Raw genomic sequence first — 19,027 nt, 5'->3', positions numbered from 1 at the left:
TCTTATTACGCCGAGTGTTTTTTTCGGTGCAATAAATATACCGTTCTACGGCACTACTGGACTACGTCTCCTGCTTTTGACTCTGCCTTTTCCTCCTGCCGTACGGAATCGTGACAATTGTATGTGCCTGTGCACTTGTTTTACTGGTGCGCGACGGGTTTTGTACGTATGTGTTTGTTGTTTTTGTATGCCGGTATTTTTATATATTAAACCTCTCCGGCTATTACCAAGTTCTGCTCTCCTGCGTCTGACTTCCCTGGCACGAGTTACGCACCCCTTACAATGGCAGCACAGGAATAGATGGAAGAAGAGAGGTGGAAATGTTTTAATATTGATCACAATATGGCAGTACAGTAATAGATGGAAGAAGAGAGGTGGAAATGTTTTAATATTGATCACAATATGGCAGTACAGTAATAGATGGAAGAAGAGAGGTGGAAATGTTTTAATATTGATCACAATATGGCAGTACAGTAATAGATGGAAGAAGAGAGGTGGAAATGTTTTAATATTGATCACAATATGACAGTACAGTAATAGATGGAAGAAGAGAGGTGGAAATGTTTTAATATTGATCACAATATGACAGTACAGTAATAGATGGAAGAAGAGAGGTGGAAATGTTTTAATATTGATCACAATATGGCAGTACAGTAATAGATGGAAGAAGAGAGGTGGAAATGTTTTAATATTGATCACAATATGACAGTATAGTAATAGATGGAAGAAGAGAGGTGGAAATGTTTTAATACTGATCACAATATGGCAGTACAGTAATAGATGGAAGAAGAGAGGTGGAAATGTTTTAATATTGATCACAATATGGCAGTACAGTAATAGATGGAAGAAGAGAGGTGGAAATGTTTTAATATTGATCACAATATGACAGTACAGTAATAGAAGGAAGAAGAGAGGTGGAAATGTTTTAATATTGATCACAATATGACAGTACAGTAATAGATGGAAGAAGAGAGGTGGAAATGTTTTAATATTGATCACAATATGGCAGTACAGTAATAGATGGAAGAAGGCTGTACTGGTTATGTTTCTATGTTAGACACTGTTGTTATCTCCCATCAGGCAGTACTGGTTATGTTTCTATGTTAGACAATGTTGTTATCTCCCATCAGTCAGTACTAGTTATGTTTCAATGTTAGACACTCTGTTGTTATCTCCCATCAGTCAGTACTGGTTATGTTTCTATGTTAGACACTCTGTTGTTATCTCCCATCAGGCAGTACTGGTTATGTTTCTATGTTAGACACTGTTGTTATCTCCCATCAGGCAGTACTGGTTATGTTTCTATGTTAGACACTGTTGTTATCTCCCATCAGTCAGTACTGGTTATGTTTCTATGTTAGACACTCTGTTGTTATCTCCCATCAGTCAGTACTGGTTATGTTTCTATGTTAGACACTGTTGTTATCTCCCATCAGGCAGTACTGGTTATGTTTCTATGTTAGACACTCTGTTGTTATCTCCCATCAGTCAGTACTGGTTATGTTTCTATGTTAGACACTGTTGTTATCTCCCATCAGGCAGTACTGGTTATGTTTCTATGTTAGACACTGTTGTTATCTCCCATCAGGCAGTACTGGTTATGTTTCTATGTTAGACACTGTTGTTATCTCCCATCAGTAAGTACTGGTTATGTTTCTATGTTAGACACTCTGTTGTTATCTCCCATCAGTCAGTACTGGTTATGTTTCTATTTTAAACACTTCTCTTGTTTTGTATCGGTCCATGTTCCTCAACATTAAACTCACTAACTGCACTTGCTTCCTGACTCTCTGCGTTTACGTTACACCTTATGATCAGACACTAATCATTCTGTGTTGTTACTACTGTATGATACTGAGAGAACAGGACACTAATCATTCTATGTTGTTACTACTGTATGATACTGAGAGAACAGGACACTAATCATTCTATGTTGTTACTACTGTATGATACTGAGAGAACAGGACACTAATGATTCTATGTTACTTCTTTTTGATACTGAGAGAACAGGACACTAATCATTCTGTTGTTACTACTGTATGATACTGAGAGACCAGGACACTAATCATTCTGTTGTTACTACTGTATGATACTGAGAGAACAGGACACTAATCATTATGTTGTTACTACTGTATGATACTGAGAGAACAGGACACTAATCATTCTATGTTCTTACTACTGTATGATACTGAGAGAACAGGACACTAATCATTCTATGTTGTTACTACTGTATGATACTGAGAGAACAGGACACTAATCATTCTATGTTGTTACTACTGTATGATGCTGAGAGAACAGGACACTAATCATTCTGTTGTTACTACTGTATGATGCTGAGAGAACAGGACTATGGGTGCATCACAACAATCTGAAGTGGCCTCCTCCTTTATCTGGACTCATCTGAAAACTCAAGACATGTCAAAGTAACATGGTGGCTTCCTAACTTCTCTCATGTCAGTTGGGATGAAAAAAGTTAGACATAAATCCACTGGATGCCTGGAACGCCCCTCTAACTGGTTATTAGTGGGAGACTCATCTATGAATCCACTGGAACGCCCCTCCACCTGGTTATTAGTGGGAGACTCATCTATGAATCCACTGGAACGCCCCTATAACTGGTTATTAGTGGGAGACTCATCTATCAATCCACTGGAACGCCCCTCTATCTGGTTATTAGTGGGAGACTCATCTATCAATCCACTGGAACGCCCCTCCACTTGGTTATTAGTGGGAGACTCATCTATCAATCCACTGGAACGCCCCTCCACCTAGTTATTAGTGGGAGACTCATCTATCAATCCACTGGAACGCCCCTCTAACTGGTTTTTAGTGGGAGACTCATCTATCAATCCACTGGAACGCCCCTCCACCTGGTTATTAGTGGGAAACTCATCTATCAATCCACTGGAACGCCCCTCCACCTGGTTATTAGTGGGAGACTCATCTATCAATCCACTGGAACGCCCCTCCACCTGGTTATTAGTGGGAGACTCATCTATCAATCCACTGGAACGCCCCTCCACCTGGTTATTAGTGGGAAACTCATCTATCAATCCACTGGAACGCCCCTCTAACTGGTTATAATTGGGAGACTCATCTATCAATCCACTGGAACGCCCCTCCACCTGGTTATTAGTGGGAGACTCATCTATCAATCCACTGGAACGCCCCTCCACCTGGTTATTAGTGGGAGACTTGTCTATCATCTCTGAGCTCTGACTTCTCCCACATGCTGAACTCTAACTTCTCATACTGAAGACATTACCTCCATAACAGCATTGTCATTAGCTAAATGAAACAACAAAACAATATTTATAAAAACAGTCTATCAATATGGTTGTTGAACACTATAATGTATTAAGCAGCATGACAGCTGTACTTTCAGTTTATGGTTGATGCAGCTTGTTTGCCAATATCCAATGTGTTCTCAACTAGTTCAAAATACATGAAGGCACACAACTCATTGCTCCCAGTTTACAAGTAGTATTTTCTGAGCTTCTACTTGATATGAACACAGCATCAATAACAGGTTGGGCGAGTTCCTCTGCTCAGACGTTGCGGACTCCTGCCAGATCTTTCAACACCTGGATAGATGTTTTACGTATCAGCTTACCACATCATATGTTATAACAATCTGGTGCCTGACTGCACAGTCCAAGACGTGGCATGGAACCATTGGTTGATGCAACGTGTTGTGGAATATCTAATCAAAGGAAGAAAGACTGCAGATTATTTCAAACAACACTTTATTATAAGATTAGCTAAAACGGAGAATCAACTATCCACTCAACAGTGCATAGTTGAGAAGCTCAACGACCAGTGCCGGTTCAACGCTTTTATAAACAAGCACATCCTTTGTATATGTGGCAGTCAGCATATAGTGTATAAAAGGTAATTAGTTGTCTGTGCAGACTTAACTTCTCTAGGGTAGGGGGCAGTATTTTCACGGCCGGATGAAAAACGTACCCAAATTAAATGGCCTACTACTCGGGCCATTTAGAATATGCATATTATTAGTAGATTTGGGTAGAAAACACTCTGAAGTTTCTAAAACTGTTTGAATGGTGTCTGTAAGTATAACATAACTCATATGGCAGTCAAAACCCTGAGACAAATCCTAACAGGAAGTGGAAATCTGATGTGTGGAATCACTTTCAAGCCTTTGCCTATGAAACAGACAGGGACTGGTTACTCATTTAGCACTTCCTAAGGCTTCCACGAGATGTCAACAGTCTTTACAAAGTGGTTTGAGTCTTCTCCGGTAAAAACAGACCGAACGAGAAGCCTGGAAACTTGGTCACAAGCGGATGGCCATTACTACTATGGCGCGCGTGCATGTGGGGAATGTTTTGTTCCGAAACGTTTTATAAGACAATGCAATCGTCCGCTTTGAATATTATTGAAGTTCTGATTGAAAAGGCCCTAAAGATTTATGCTATACAACGTTTGACATGTTTGAACGAACGTAAATAGATTTTTTTGTACTTTTTGTGGCGAAATGTTCCGCGCGCTTCGTACATTTGGAGTAGCTTACAGAACGTGGAAACAACAAGGAGCTATTTCGACATAAATTATGAACTTTATCGAACAAAACAACATTTGTTGTGGACCTGGGATCCCTGGAAGTGCCTTCTGATGAAGATTATCAAAGGTAAGTGAATATTTCGAATACTATTTATGATTGTAGATGGTTCCAAGATGGCGCTGGTCTGTATCGCCTAGCGTATTTTTCTGAGCATAGTACTCAGATTGTTGCAAAGTGTGATTTCCCAGTAAAGTTATTTTGAAATCTGGCAATGCGGTTCCATTCACGAGTTGTTAATCTAGAATTCTTTGAATGACAATATTATATTTTACCAATGTTTACGAATAGTAATTTTGTAAATTGTAGCGCTGATTCACCGGCGGTATTGGAGGCAAAATATTTTCTGAACATCATGCGCTTATGTAAAATGCTGTTTTTATATACTGCTCAAAAAATAAAGGGAACACTTAAACAACACATCCTAGATCTGAATGAAAGAAATAATCTTAATAAATACTTTTTTCTTTACATAGTTGAATGTGCTGACAACAAAATCACACAAAAATAATCAATGGAAATCCAATTTATCAACCCATGGAGGTCTGGATTTGGAGTCACACTCTAAATTAAAGTGGAAAACCACACTACAGGCTGATCCAACTTTGATGTAATGTCCTTAAAACAAGTCAAAATGAGGCTCAGTATGTGTGTGGCCTCCACAACGCCTGGGCATGCTCCTGATGAGGTGGCGGATGGTCTCCTGAGGGATCTCCTCCCAGACCTGGACTAAAGCATCCGCCTACTCCTGGACAGTCTGTAGTGCAACGTGGCGTTGGTGGATGGAGCGAGACATGATGTCCCAGATGAGCTCAATTCGATTCAGGTCTGGGGAATGGGCGGGCCAGTCCATAGCATCAATGCCTTCCTCTTGCAGGAACTGCTGACACACTCCAGCCACATGAGGTCTAGCATTGTCTTGCATTAGGAGGAACCCAGGGCCAACCGCACCAGCATATGGTCTCACAAGGGGTCTGAGGATCTCATCTCGGTACCTAATGACAGTCAGGCTATAGTACTCAGATTGTTACATGTCCCATCCAGTGCGGTCATGCTGGAGGATGTTGCAGGCAGCAGAACGTTTTCCACGGCGTCTCCAGACTCTGTCACGTCTGTCACGTGCTCAGTGTGAACCTGCTTTCATCTGTGAAGAGCACAGGGCGCCAGTGGCGAATTTGCCAATAATGGTGTTCTCTGGCAAATGCCAAACGTCCTGCACGGTGTTGGGCTGTAAGCACAACCCCCACCTGTGGACGTCGGGCCCTCATACCACCCTCATGGAGTCTGTTTCTGACCGTTTGAGCAGACACATGCACATTTGTGGCCTGCTGGAGGTCATTTTGCAGGGCTCTGGAAGTGCTTCTCCTGCTCCTCCTTGCACAAAGACGGAGGTAGCGGTCCTGCTGCTGGGTTGTTGCCCTCCTACGGCCTCCTCCACGTCTCCTGATGTACTGGCTTGTCTCCTGATAGCGCCTCCATTCTCTGGACACTACGCTGACAGACACAGCAAACCTTCTTGCCACAGCTCGCATTGATGTGCCATCCTGGATGAGCTGCACTACCTGAGCCACTTGTGTGGATTGTAGACTCCGTCTCATGCTACCACTAGAGTGAAAGCACCGCCAGCATTCAAAAGTGACCAAAACATCAGCCAGGAAGCATAGGAACTGAGAAGTGGTCTGTGGTCCCCACCTGCAGAACCACTCCTTTATTGGGGGTGTCTTGCTAATTGCCTATAATTTCCACCTGTTGTCTATTCCATTTGCACAACAGCATGTGAAATTTATTGTCAATCAGTGGTGCTTCCTAAGTGGACAGTTTGATTTCACAGAAGTGTGATTGACTTGGAGTTACATTGTGTTGTTTGTGTTCCCTTTTTTTTAGTTGTGTATATAACTATGAACTTTATTGAACAAAAAAATGCATATATTGTGTAACATGATGTCCTAGGAGTGTCATCTGATGAAGATTGTCAAAGGTTAGTGCTTCATTTAGCTGTGTTTTGGGGTTTTGTGATGCATGGTAGTTGCTTAGAAAATGGCTATGTGGTTATTTTTGTTGATGTACTTTCCTAACATAATCTAATGTTTTGCTTTTGCTGTTTTTAAATCTGACAACGTGGATCGATTCAGGAGAAGTGTATCTATAAAACGGTGTAAAATAGTCCTATGTTTGAGAACTTTGAAATATGACATTTTGTGGTTTTAAATTTGGCGCTCTGATTTCTCACTGGCTGTTGAATAGGGTGGGACGACTTCGTCCCACATACCCGAGAGAGGTTAAGGTAGCACGAAGTTGATAGCCCATTTAACTGCATTCACAACAACAAACACTATAATGTGCTCCTTTCTGCAAGTATCCATACATGTGACTTTCTGTAGATATTAAACCCAAGAGATGTCACATGCTGCGGCCGCACCCAAGCGGACCTTAGCTATAAGCCCAAGTCCTACAAAGACAAGTTTGTATCAGGTTAGAAAAAAACTCTCATAAAATAAGAGACAATTCTGTAAACAGTAAACCACGGGATAGCATGACGAATTATATAATTTTCAAACAATATGTCCTCCCTTTTGAGACTAAGTCTCAACCTAATAGAACGTGACTTACATAAATGTCCATTAACTTCTTACATCTAGACGTTCCGCTAGCGGAACACCACTCCAATATCCAATGATAGGGCTTGGCTCGAAATACAAACTCCTCGAAAATCCGAAAACTTCCATTTTTCAAACATATGACTATTTTACACCATTTTAAAGACAAGACTCTCCTTTATCTAACCACACTGTCCGATTTCAAAAAGGCTTTACAACGAAAGCAAAACATTAGATTATGTCAGGAGAGTACCCAGCCAGAAATAATCACACACCCATTTTTCAAGCTAGCATATAATGTCACAAAAACCAAAACCACAGCTAAATGCAGCACTAACCTTTGATGATCTTCATCAGATGACACACCTAGGACATTATGTTATACAATACATGCATGTTTTGTTCAATCAAGTTCATATTTATATCAAAAACCAGCTTTTTACATTAGCATGTGACTAGCATGTGACTAGCATTCCCACCGAACACTTCCGGTGAATTTACTAAATTACTCACGATAAACGTTCACAAAAAACATAACAATTCTTTTAAGAATTATAGATACAGAACTCCTTTATGCAATCGCTATGTCCGATTTTAAAATAGCTTTTCGGTGAAAGCACATTTTGCAATATTCTGAGTTATGGACCTGGGATTCCTGGAAGTGACATCTGATGAAGAGAATCAAAGGTAATGGATTATTTACATAGTATTTTCGATTTTAGATCTCTCCAACATGGCGGTTAGTCTGTATCGCAAAGCGTATTTTTCTGGGCGCAGTGCTCAGATTATTGCAAAGTGTGATTTCCCAGTAAGGTTATTTTTAAATCTGGCAAGTCGATTGCGTTCAAGAGATGTAAATCTATAATTCTTTGAATGACAATATAATATTTTACCAATGTTTTCTAATATTAATTATTTAATTTGTTGTGCTGACTTGACTGCCGGTTATTGGAGGGAAACGATTTCCTGAACATCAACGCCATAGTAAAACGCTGTTTTTGGATATAAATATGAACTTGATAGAACTAAAAATGCATGTATTGTCTAACATAATGTCCTAGGAGTGTCATCTGATGGAGATTGTAAAAGGTTAGTGCATAATTTTAGCTGATTTTATGGTTTTGGTGACGCCTGTCTTTGAATTGACAAAACATTACACACAGCTATTGTCAATGTACTCTCCTAAGATAATCTAACTTTATGCTTTCGCCGTAAAACCTTTTTGAAATCGGACAACGTGGTTAGATTAAGGAGATGTTTATCTTTCAAAGGCTGTAAGATAGTTGTATGTTTGAAAAATTTGAATTTTGACATTTATTTGGTTTCAAATTTGCCGCTCTTGAAATGCACCTGCTGTTGATAGGGTGCACCACGGGGGGCACGCTAGCGTCCCACATAGCCCCAAGAGGTTTTTAACTTGGCAAGTCGGGTAAGAAAAAAATCTTATTTACAATGACGGTCTAACCCGGCGAAACACATACACAATCCACGTCTCAATTGTCTCCAGGCTTAAAAATATTTTTTTACCTGTCCCAGCCCTTTCATCATGCCCTTAAGCAAGGCCTTTGACCTGAGGTGCTGCGTACCAGTACATTCCCAGCTTCATGGTACAGCAGCTGTAAAACGGTGAGCAAATAACTCATGAACAACTTCTATTGAATGTCAATGACAATAGTTGTCTTGGATGGTATCCACTGCATTTAGTTTAGTTCAGTTTAGAGTTTATTTCAGAAAGGATACAGCACATAGAAATATGTTTAACCATTCATTAAAGAATGAATAATTCCAGTGCTTGTGATATAGGCTCTGCTCCTTCAGGGTAGCTCACTGCCCAAGCAAAGCATCATTATATAAAACTACCTACAAGCAGTGAGTGAGATAAACTCTACCAAACCCCCCGGCAGGAGCACAGAACCCAACAGTTAGAGGCTGGGGTGGTGGTGGGAGCAACAAGCCAGCAGATAGTAGCAGGAGCACAGAACCCAACAGTTAGAGGCTGGGGTGGTGGTGGGAGCAACAAGCCAGCAGATAGTAGCAGGAGCACAGAACCCAACAGTTAGAGGCTGGGGTGGTGGTGGGAGCAACAAGCCAGCAGATAGTAGCAGGAGCATCAATGCAGAGCAAGAAGCCAGTACATAGTAGCAGTGGCATCAATGCAGAGCAAGAAGCCAGCGCATAGTAGCAGGAGCATCAAGCGGCAGCAGGATGAGTGAGCAGACCTGGTCAGCTTAAATAGACCACCAAATAAGGTAGGCGTGATTGTGCTAGTATCTAATTGGTGTCATCTCAGCTGATGGGATTCCTTTCTGAACTGGCTTCGCTTCATTGGTCACATGCACAGGGTCACAGATGTAATTGCAGGGCGCACATGGGTTTTTCTGTATGTATGTATGTATGTTTCCACCCCCTCTCTGCCCAGTGAAGAATATGTCAATAACCATTGAAACAGGGTTACACCTCTCTGCCCAGTGAAGAATATGTCAATAAACACTGAAACAGGGTTACACCTCTCTGCCCAGTGAAGAAGATGTCAATAACTCTTGAAACAGGGTTACACCTCTCTGCCCAGTGAAGAAGATGTCAATAACCATTGAAACAGGGTTACACCTCTCTGCCCAGTGAAGAATATGTCAATAACCATTGAAACAGGGTTACACCTCTCTGCCCAGTGAAGAAGATGTCAATAACTATTGAAACAGGGTTACACCTCTCTGCCCAGTGAAGAATATGTGTGGTGGATGAATCAGAATTAGTTGGGTAACATAGATAATTAAGATGTTTTATTAGCATAATATGTTTATGTGAGATACTTGTCATTAGAAAGTATCCCTTTGGACTCTGGTGTCTTTCAGTTGCACTTTTCCCTTAGCTGGGGCTCAGTCACTTGGGCCCAGAGAGGGGAGAGGTCAGACTTGTCTTTGACATATCTCTGTTGCTTTGCAGAATATCAGACAGGGAGGGGGACAAAATGGAACATTGTCTTCATATGTGAATGTGTCTTTACCTATTCTTAAACCATGTGAAGAGATGGCGTGATTAATGGGAAACCAATTATTTGTCTCCACAATGTCTGTGTGCAAGTCACTCCCCTCAGTGAGCTTGTCCAGGAGTGGAGTCAAGAGGGGGTTTACTTGAGATGGGAGTATCTAGAGTTGACAATTGATTTATGTGATGGTGTTTTTGTACTATGAGGTACCAGGAACGAGATTAGAACCTCGTCATTAGGGACCAAACTGAATGATAATTTATAGCGAATGTTATCTGGCTAAGGGATACTCCTTTCTCAAGTATAAGGTCCCTTTGTGAACTGTTTCTAAGATCTGTGGTTTGTCATGTACGTTGAGAGGGGTGGATCTTGGCTATAAATGCTCTTTGTACTTTTGTGTAGTCACTTTTCAATGGTTCATTAGAGATAGCGCATCATTGAAAGTCAAGTGCTTTTGCAAAAGCATCTTAAAACCTCTTACATCTAGACGTTCCGCTAGCGGAACACCTGCTCCAATATCCAATGATAGGTGTGGCGCGAAATACAAACTCCTAGAAAATCCGAAAACTTAAATTTTTCAAACATATGACTATTTTACAACATTTTAAAGACAAGACTCTCCTTTATCTAACCACACTGTCCGATTTCAAAAAGGTTTTACAGCGAAAGCAAAACATTAGATTATGTCAGCAGAGTACCCAGCCAGAAATAATCAGACACCCATTTTTCAAGCTAACATATAATGTCACAAAAAACAAAACCACAGCTAAATGCAGCACTAACCTTTGATGATCTTCATCAGATGACACTCCTAGGACATTTTGTTATACAATACATGCATGTTTTGTTCAATCAAGTTCATATTTATATCAAAAACCAGATTTTTACATTAGCAGGTGACGTTCAGAACTAGTATTCCCACCGAACACTTCCGGTGAATTTACTAAATTACTCACGATAAACGTTCACCAAAACATAAGAATTATTTTAAGAATTATAGATACAGAACTCCTTTATGCAATCGCGGTGTCCGATTTTAAAATAGCTTTTCGGGGAAAGCACATTTTGCAATATTCTGAGTAGATAGCTCGCCATCACGGGCTAGCTATTTTGACACCCACCAAGTTTGGTACTCACCAAACTCAGATTTACTATAAGAAAAATGTGATTACCTTTGCTGTTCTTCGTCAGAATGCACTCCCAGGACTTCTACTTCAATAACAAATGTTGGTTTGGTTCCAAATAATCCATAGTTATATCCAAATAGCGGCGTTTTGTTGTGCGTTCAAGACACTATCCGAAGGGTAACAAAGGGTGATGCGCCCTGCGCGTTTCGTGACAAAAAACGTCAAAATATTCCATTACCGTACTTCGAAGCATGTCAAACGCTGTTTAAAATCAATTTCTATGCGATTTTTCTCGTAAAAAAGCGATAATATTCCGACCGGGAGTCGTTGTTTTTGTTCAAAGACTGAAAATGAAAACATGGAGTCGTCTCGTGCACGCGTGCGCCAGTCTCATTGTTCTCAGATCGACCACTTACCAAATGCGCTACTGTTTTTCAGCTATGGCCTGCAAAGTCATCATTCAACGTTCTGGCGCCTTCTGAGAGCCTATGGGAGCGTTAGAAAATGTCACGTTACATCAGAGATCCCCTGTTTTGGATAGAGATGATCAAGAAGGCCAAGAAATGGTCAGAGAGAGCGCTTCCTGTTTGGAATCTTCTCAGGTTTTGGCCTGCCAAATGAGTTCTGTTATACTCACAGACACCATTCAAACAGTTTTAGAAACTTTGGAGTGTTTTCTATCCAAAGCTAATAATTATATGCATATTCTAGTTTCTGGGCAGGAGTAATAATCAGATTAAATCGGGTACGTTTTTTATCTGGCCGTGAAAATACTGCCCCCTATCCATAACAAGTTCATTATTAAAGATGTAGTCTACGTATAGCTCTGACTGGTGTGTGAAGTTTGTAACTCTCCTCATTTGGTAATGCAGAAATTAGCCACCACATATGTTAATAAACATTTGAACATAATAAATAAACATTTGAACTTTCAGGAAAAAGGGTAATGTCTGTAAAACAACAATCAAAAACACTCAATGGGTGATTAACATGTTTTATTTGACTTGATTAAACATTAACATACAACACAAAGGGAGGGTATTCATCATAACTGGACCAGTTTGCCCTATTCTATGTCTGAATCAAAGGGGGTGTCTATACAGATCTGAATCAATAGGTTTCTCTATACAGGTCTGAATCAATAGGGGTCTGAATCAATAGGGGTTTCTATACAGATATGAATCAATAGGAGTCTCTATACAGATCTGAATCAATAGGTTTCTCTATACAGGTCTGAATCAATAGGGGTCTGAATCAATAGGGGTCTCTATACAGATATAAATCAATAGGAGTCTCTATACAGATCTGAATCAATAGGTTTCTCTATACAGGTCTGAATCAATAGGGGTCTGAATCAATAGGGGTCTCTACACAGATCTGAATCAATAGGGGTCTCTACACAGATCTGAATCAATAGGTTTCTCTATACAGGTCTGAATCAATAGGGCTCTGAATCAATAGGGGTCTCTATACAGATATGAATCAATAGGAGTCTCTACACAGATCTGAATCAATAGGGGTCTCTATACAGATCTGAATCAATAGGGGTCTCTACACAGATCTGAATCAATAGGGGTCTCTACACAGATCTGAATCAATAGGGGTCTCTACACAAATCTGAATCAATAGGGGTCTCTACACAGATCTGAATCAATAGGGGTCTCTACACAGGTCGGAATCAATAGTGGTGAATGTGAGTGTCTTTGTGTGTGTGTGTGTGTGTGTGTGTGTTTAAAATTGTAAATGTTATTTGTCACAAGCACAAGCACAGTTAAATGCTCAACTTGCAATCCCTGCTGTTTAAGCAAGCCCTGCTGTGTTAAGGCAGATATCTGGGGAAGGGTCCCAAAATACGTCTGCAGCATTGAAATTCCCCAAGAACACAATGGCCTCCATCATTCTTAAATGGAAGAAGTTTGGAACCACCAAGACTCTTCCTAGAGCTGGCCGCCCGGCCAAACTGAAGGGCCTTGGTCAGGAAGGTGACCAAGAACTTGATGGTCATTCTGACAGAGCTCCAGAGTTCCTCTGTGGAGATGGGAGAACCTTCCAGAAGGACAACCATCTCAGCAGCACTCCACCAATAATGCACTTATGGTAGAGTGACCAGACTGAAGCCACTCATCAGTAAAAGGCACATGACAAGCCGCTTGGAGTTTGCCAAGAGGCACCTAAAGGACTCTCAGACCATGGGATACAAGATTCGCTGGTCTGATGAAACCAAGATTGAACTATTTGGCCTGAATGTCAAGCGTTACATCTGTTAGAAACTTGGCACCATCCCTACGGTGAAACATGGTGGTGGCAGCATCATGCTGTGGGGATGTTTTTCAGCGGCAGGGACCAGGAGACTAGTCAGGATTGAGGGAAAGCTGAACGGAGCAAAGTACAGAGAGCTCCTTGACAAAAAACCTGCTCCAGAGTGCTCAGGACCTTAGACTGGGGCGAAAGTTCGCCTTCCAACAGGACAATGACCCTAAGCACACAGCCAAGACAATGGAGTGGCTTCAGGACAAGTCTCTGAATGTCCTTGAGTGACCCAGCCAAAGCCTGGACTTGAACCCGATCGAACATCTCTGGAGAGACCTGAAAATAGCTGTGTAGCGTCCCTCCCCATCCAATCTGACAGAGCTTGAGAGGATCTGCAGAGAAGAATGGGAGAAACTCCCCAAATTCAGGTGTGCGAAGCTTGTAGTGTCATACCCAAGAAGACTCGAGGCTTTAATCACCGCCAAAGGTGCTTCATCAAAGTACTGAGTAAAGGGTCTGAATACATCTGAATACAAAATGTGGAAAAAGCTAAAATATCTTGATTGAATAAGTATTTAACCCCATTCTTATGGCAAGCCTAAATCATTTCAGTAGTAAAAATGTGCTTAAGTCACATAATAAGTTGCATGGACTTGCATGTGTGTAATAATAGTGTTTAACATAATTTTTTTATGAATACCTCATCTCTGTACCCCACGCATACAATTAATTCTCAGTTTCATTGGTCGAGCAGTGAATTTCAAACACAGATTCAAACAGAAAGACTAGGAGGTTTTCCAATGCCTCGCTAAGAAGGGCACCTGTTGAAAGAAATGTAATAATAATAATTAACCTGACATTGAAATGCCTTTGGGCATGGTGAAGTTATTAATTCCACTTTGGATGGTCTATCAATACACACAGTCCCTACAAAGAAAGAGGCAACCTTTCATTATTTTATAAAATTGGTAGTTACAGTCTTGTCTCCTCGCTGCAACTCCCGTACGGACCCGGGAGAGGCGAAGGTCAAGAGCCGTGCCTCCTCCGAAACACAACCCAGCCAAGCTGCTTCTTGACACAATGCCTGCTTAACCTGGAAGCCAGCCGCACCAATGTGTCAGAGGAAACACCGTACACCTGCAACCGTGTCAGCATGCATTGTGCCCCATGTCACTAGTGTGCGATGGGACAAGAACATCCCTGCCGGCCAATCCCTCCCCTAACCCGGACGACGCTGGGCCAATTGTTCGCCACCCCATGGGTGTCCCGGTCGCAGCCGGCTGCGAGAGAGCCTGGACACAAACCAGTATCTCTAGTGGCACAGCTAGCACTGCAATGCAGTGCCTTAGACCACTGTGCCACTTGGGAGTTGGGAGGCAAAGGCAACCTTTCTAACTCAGTTGCCGGAGAGGAAGGAAACCACTCAGGGATTTCACCATGAGGCCAATGGTGACTTTAGAACAGTTACAGAGTGGCTGTGCTAGTAGAAAACTGAGGATTTAGTTTTGACTTAAATCGTTTTGAAAATCTATGGCAAGATTTGAAAATGTTGCAATGATCAGCAACCAACTTGAAAGAACTTGAAGAATAATAAATAAATAAATACATTGCAATTATTGTAAAATACAGGTGTGCAAAGCTCTAAGAGACGTACCCAGAAACACTCACAGCTCCCAAAGGTGATTCTAGCATGTTTTGACTCATTTGCAAACATTTCTAAAAACATGTTTTCACTTTGTCATTATGGGGTATTGTGTGTTGATGGTTGAGAAAAAGTATCAATTGAATCAATTTTGAATTGGAATAAATCAAGGGGTATGAATACTTTCTGAAGGCACTTTAGTACATGTTTTTACCTTAAACCTCAATTAACTGAACAAGTTAACTCTGATTTGTTTCATATTTGCATGTGTTTTATCTTTATCTACCCCATTTTACATCATCTAAGGAGTTTGTGTTGTGTCCACCATCGGTTGAGACACAAGATGCTCTTGAATACAGGGTGGATGTCATGTTGTGGCTGATTAATGTACTAAAATGGGATTCAAATGTATATTTCACCTTTCAAATGGTACCACAAAGATGGTTGGAGGACCACACATCAGAATGTTGACTTGAATGGGAAAATACAGTTGAAATCAGAAGTTTACATACACCTTAGCCAAATACATTTAAACTCAGTTTTTCACAATTCCTGACATTTAATCCTAGTAAAAATTCCCTTTCTTAGGTCAGTTAGGATCACCACTTTATTTTAAGAATGTGAAATGTCAGAATAATAGTAGAGAGAGTGATTTATTTCAGCTTTTATTTCTTTCATCACATTCCCATTGGGTCAGACGTTTACATACACTCAATTAGTATTTGGTAGCATTGCCTTTAAATTGTTTAACTTGGGTCAAACGTTTCAGGTAGCCTTCCACAAGCTTCCCACAATAAATTGGGTGAATTTTGGCCCATTCCTCCTGACAGAGCTGGTGTAACTGAGTCAGGTCTGTAAGCCTCCTTGCTAGCACACACTGTTTTTGTTCTGCCCACAAGTTTTCTATGGAATTGAGGTCAGGGCTTTCTGATGGCCACTCCAATACCTTGACTTTGTTGTCGTTAAGCCATTTTGCCACAACTTTGGAAGTATGCTTGGGGTCATTGTCCATTTGGATGACCCATTTGCGTCCAAGCTTTAACTTCCTGACTGATGTCTTGAGATGTTGCTTCAATATATCCACATAATTTCCCTCCTCATGATGCCATCTATTTGGTGAAGTGCACCAGTCCCTCCTGCCGCAAAGCACCCCCACAACATGATGCTGCCACCCCCGTGCTTCACGGTTGGGAGGGTGTTCTTTGGCCTGCAAGCATCCCCCTTTTTCCTCCAAACATAACGATGGTCATTATGGCCAAGCAGTTCTATTTTTGTTTCATCAGACCAAAGAACATTTCTCCAAAAAGTATAATCTTTGTCCCCATGTGCAAAACGTAGTCTGGCTTTTTTATGGCGGTTTTGGAGCAGTGGCTTCTTCCTTGCTGAGCGGCTTTTTAGGTTATGTTGATATAGGACTCGTTTTACTATGGATATAGATACTTGTGTACCTGTTTCCTCCAGCATCTTCACAAGACCTTTGCTGTTGCTCAGGGATTGATTTGCACGTTTCCCACCAAAGTACGTTCATCTCTAGGAGACAGAACGAGTCTCCTTCTTCAGTGGTATGACGGCTGCGTGGTCCCATGGTGTTTATACTTGCGTGCTGTTGTTTGTACAGATAAACGTGGTACCTTCAGGCGTTTGGAAAATTCTCCCAAGGATGAACCAGACTTCTGGAGATCTTGTCTGATTTCTTTTGAATTGCCCATGATGTCATGCAAAGAGGCACGGAGTTTGAAGGTAAGCCTTGAAATACATCCACAGGTACACCTCCAATTGCCTCAAATTATGTCAATTAGCCTATCAGAAGCTTCTAAAGCCATGAAATCATTTTCTGGACTTTTCCAAGCTGTTTAACCCTCCCATTGTCCACCCATTCTGCCTACTCCCCTTGTCACCGGCGGGTCATCCTGTCCCGTCTCGGCTAAAGGCCCAGTGGGCACCGTGCCGACCATGGTGAGGTTCCTCTCGAGGAGCCGCTGGCCGAGTTCGTAGGAGGTGAAGAAATTGTCACAGGTGACGTTGTGACCACCCGGCAGCCCCTGCGTGAGATCGAGGACGACGCGCGCACCCTGGTTCTTCTCGGGGGTTCCGCCGGCCGCCTTACCGGTGTAGACTTGCATCTTCCAAGCGTAGCTGGACTTGGCGTCGCAGGCCACCCACGACTTGATGCCGTATTTGGCCGGCTTGCTGGGAATGTACTGTTGGAAAGGACAGTGCCCTTTTGGGAGAGGGAGAGGAAGGAGATTAGCGGCGTCGTTGACGACGCCACTACTGATGCTGCTGCTGCTGCTGACGCTACCTCTCTATACTACCGCTGGCTCATCATTGGGACGCACAGCGTTTATGTTACATGCTGACCCTACCTCTCTATAGTACACATACATACGTACAGATACACAGACTACCTCTGAACGGGACCAGTTGTTCGTCCACCATCAAGTCGGACCCCGGGTTGTAGAGGGCCGGCAGCCGCTCCTCCCACAGGTCCCAGACCTCTCTTATGGCCGCCAGTCTGTCGGAGGCGAGTCTCGCGGGTCTCGACCGGCGGTCATTGAATCGCAGCAGCCTCGAGTACTTGTGAAAGACCTTGAGCGGCATGGTGGCTCGGAACACGGTCCTGCCGCTCTCCGCGTCCCACAGGCTGGCCGCGGCCTCGCCTCGGGACCTGTAGACGCCTGCTAGGATTAGCAGCCGTAGGTAGGCACGCAGGTCGGTGGAGTCCATGGGTCGCCAGCTGTCGCCGTATTTTCTCACCCCCTGCAGATTTGTCATGTCCACAATGATCCTTTCTATCGCCGGCATGACAAACAGCCGGAAGGTGGACTCGATGTCGAGCGCACGACGCAGCGTAGGCCGTGGGGCCAGGCGTCACCGCGGGGCCGGGGTGGCGGACGGCGCGGGGCAGGTCCGGGCCGCGATAGGCCATGAAGGACCATTTGATTTTGCCGTTTTTTGACAGCAACGTCTCCCTTCGGGCTTGGCCGGCCGCCGCCGTGTCCTCTCGCTCTGGCTCTCTGTCTCGCTCTCGGGCAGCGGCCGTGTCTCCCTCTCGCTCTTCCTCCTCCGAAGAAGAAGAGGAGCACGACCACGAGGCCGAGTCGTCCGCGTCACGTTCGGGGTCGTATTCCTCGCCGTCTTCGTCTTCCGAAATGTCCTCCTCTTCTGAATCGCAGTAGTCTTCTTCGTCTTCTCGGTCGACACTGGAGGCTATCTGTTCCAGGACCTGAGCCGCGCTGAAACCAGGACTGCGAGGCGTCGGCGGCGTCGGCGGCCTCACGCTCGGCGGGGTCATATTCCTCACCGTCCTCATTGTCGTCCTCATCGTCGTACTCATCGTCGTCCTCATCTTCTTCTTCTTCTTCTTCTTCTTCCTGACAATATTAGTAGCCTCTCTACTGCCGGCCGACAGTGGCCACGTGAACGGCCGCTGCCCTCTTGCAGCGGCCGAAAGGTGTGTTTAAATGAAAAGGGATCCTGTCAAAAAGTGATTGAATTCAAATGGATTTACCTCCTTTTCAGACCGCATCTAAGCAGACTTGACTGTCGTCTATTCAGTTGTCTGTCTCCCTCATGTTGTCTGTGCTGTGACAAGCCTTAATGCATATACATGTTTTTTAAATGCTCAATATGCCAGGTTAATGGAATATTTTTTATATTTAAACCCACTTGACTGACTGGACCTGAATTTTTCTACCACTAACTTCCCACCTGTTTTGAAAATATGATTTTTCCTGTTCTCCTTCATCTAAGATTGTTGTGTTGTACATAGTTTTGTTGTTGTGAATACTGTCATTAGTTTTGGTAGTAAATTGTGTACTCAACATAGGTTGATTGTCGTGT

The sequence above is a fragment of the Salmo trutta genome, chromosome 15 (genome assembly GCF_901001165.1).
Source record: "Salmo trutta chromosome 15, fSalTru1.1, whole genome shotgun sequence".
NCBI classification, from domain to species: domain Eukaryota; kingdom Metazoa; phylum Chordata; class Actinopteri; order Salmoniformes; family Salmonidae; genus Salmo; species Salmo trutta.
This window is presented reverse-complemented; position numbering follows the sequence as displayed.